Source organism: Thunnus maccoyii, chromosome 23 (assembly GCF_910596095.1).
Source record: "Thunnus maccoyii chromosome 23, fThuMac1.1, whole genome shotgun sequence".
Lineage (NCBI taxonomy): Eukaryota > Metazoa > Chordata > Actinopteri > Scombriformes > Scombridae > Thunnus > Thunnus maccoyii.
The window spans coordinates 5,946,110-5,948,404 of record NC_056555.1 but is presented as its reverse complement, the minus strand read 5'-3'; the positions used below and the strand labels follow the sequence as shown (position 1 = coordinate 5,948,404).

At 39.7% G+C, this 2,295-nt stretch overlaps 1 pseudogene; it reads right to left on the bottom strand.

The window, feature by feature from the left end:
- Positions 1–265: 265 nt before the first annotated feature.
- Positions 266–1,868, bottom strand: LOC121891229 (annotated as a pseudogene).
- Between the last annotated feature and the right edge of the window lie 427 nt (positions 1,869–2,295).

Sequence of the window (2,295 nt, the reverse complement as noted above, 5' to 3'; positions counted from 1 at the left end):
CAACACAACTGATGGTCCCAACCCCATTTATAAGGCAAGAAATCCCACTTATTAAACCTGACAGGGCACACCTGTGAAGTGAAAACCATTTCAGGTGACTACCTCTTGAAGCTCATCAAGAGAATGCAGAGTGTGTGCAAAGCAGTAATCAGAGCAAAAGGTGGCTACTTTGAAGAAACTAGAATATAAGGCGTATTTTCAGTTGTTTTACACTTTTTTGTTAAGTGCATATTTCCACATGTGTTAATTCATAGTTTTGATGCCTTCAGTGTGAATCTACAATGGCAATAGTCATGAAAAGAAAGGAAACTCATTGAATGAGAAGGTGTGTCCAAACTTTTGGTCTGTACTGTATATATATATATATATATATATATATATTTTTTTTTTTTTTTTTTTTTTTTTTTTACCCCATTTATAAAAAGGGAGGAGGAGTACTTGCATGCATGCACCATGTGTATATTTTTGTGTATCCAGTATGTGTATGGGCTCAAGTGTGTTTGCGTATGAATGTTTCTATTTTGGCTCATCTAACCCCCCTAAACCCCACTCACATTGCCCTGGTGTCACACAGCTCACACACATTACACTCCACACACAGACACACATCCATCTACTTGCTTACCTCCTCTAGTCAGAAATGTCATGTTTCCTAGTTTGTCTTATCCCCCTTTTTGTCTTTTGTCTTTCTCTTGGCTGTTTTATGTATTTATGTACCTCACCTGTTTTGTACCCACTGTTATTCACAATAAAAAATAAATAAATTTTAAAAAATCTGTGGCACAGTGCAGACTCCCTGAAGATCCGGGAGTCATGGACAGACCTAGGCCACTTTGCCTCCACACTGGTGACCATACACTGATGGTCACAAGTCATCTGCAAAAGCATTTGGGGTTGAAAATAATTCCAACATGTGCATTTGAAATGACTTTATGGTGGAGAGAAAGTCCAACTGTCATACCTGTACTATGCTAAAAGGGAATGACATTTAAATATCCAGGCTACTGCATTATCTGCAAACCCTTACTGTCCATGCAAGCAATGTGCTAGTATGACTAGATAGATAGATAGATAGATAGATAGATAGATAGATAGATAGATAGATAGATAGATAGACTATATTAAATGAATATAAAATAAAAACAAGAAGAACATAAATTCTAATTTAAGGCAAGATATTGCTATTAATGTGCACATTTAAAATGTGCATTGCAAATCACCATTGCAAGATTTACCTGAACGTTGAAGCTGTGGAATGACTTGTGATTTACATAATCAGCCTCATTCTCACCCAGACGTGCAGAGATGGGAATATGGGTTCAGTCTAAGGCACCAATCGCTCTGGAGAACCCTATGAAAGGAGTAGGCTGCATTTAATATACAACAGTATACGTCATAGGGTCTTCCTATTCAAATAGGTTTATGTCTAACTTACCGGCTATGCTATAAAAGCCGTCTTTTATGGACTGCATGGGCAAGTGGCCAGGGAACACGACAAATACGTCCAGTAGCTCTGTTAGAGCTTGTGCCACCTTATGGATCGCATTGCATACTGTATTTTTGTTGAGGTTCTCTGCATCCCCCACAGTATGCAAAAAAGTGCCGGATGCGAAGAACCACAGTACAATGCAAACAGTTTGTGGTACTGTAAGCGCATGACTCCAACTTGTCTCATTTGCAACATATGGTTGCAGCAGCTGACAAAGATATCTCATCCCCTCTGATGCGAATCTGTATCTCTCATATAAGAGTTCACCAGGGAAAGCCAGCAGGTCTTGCTGGTCCCTGAACACTCTTTCCCTTCTCAGCGATCCTCTCACAATTTGCGTACCAATCTCTATAGGATGTCCTACAAATGGTAATGCCATTTTCCAAGAGACCTGATTGGTCAGTAGGCAGTGCTTTTATACTCGCTAATCTATTATGTCGAATAAACTGCACCGGAGCAGGTTAGCTGTTCAGCAGAAGTTACCACGGTGATGAACCCCAGTAAGAGGTGAAGCATCATAGGACTGAAAACCCAGGGTTAAACCTGAAGTTACCTCACTAACCCCAAATCCTGCTTCGTAGTACAGGCCTCTGGTCTCATCTTGACTCCATCCACGAGTGTCTTGAATATCCATAGCTTTCTTGCTGCTTTCTTGCTAGTCGCTGAAAAAGGACCTGTGTAAAATTTTCACATGTATATATTATGTATAAATATATATATATCATAATTCTCTATTCATACATCACTTCTTAGACACAGCAGATAGAGAGAGCAGCCACCTGTCTTATCTTCTCCGGGTCAGGTCA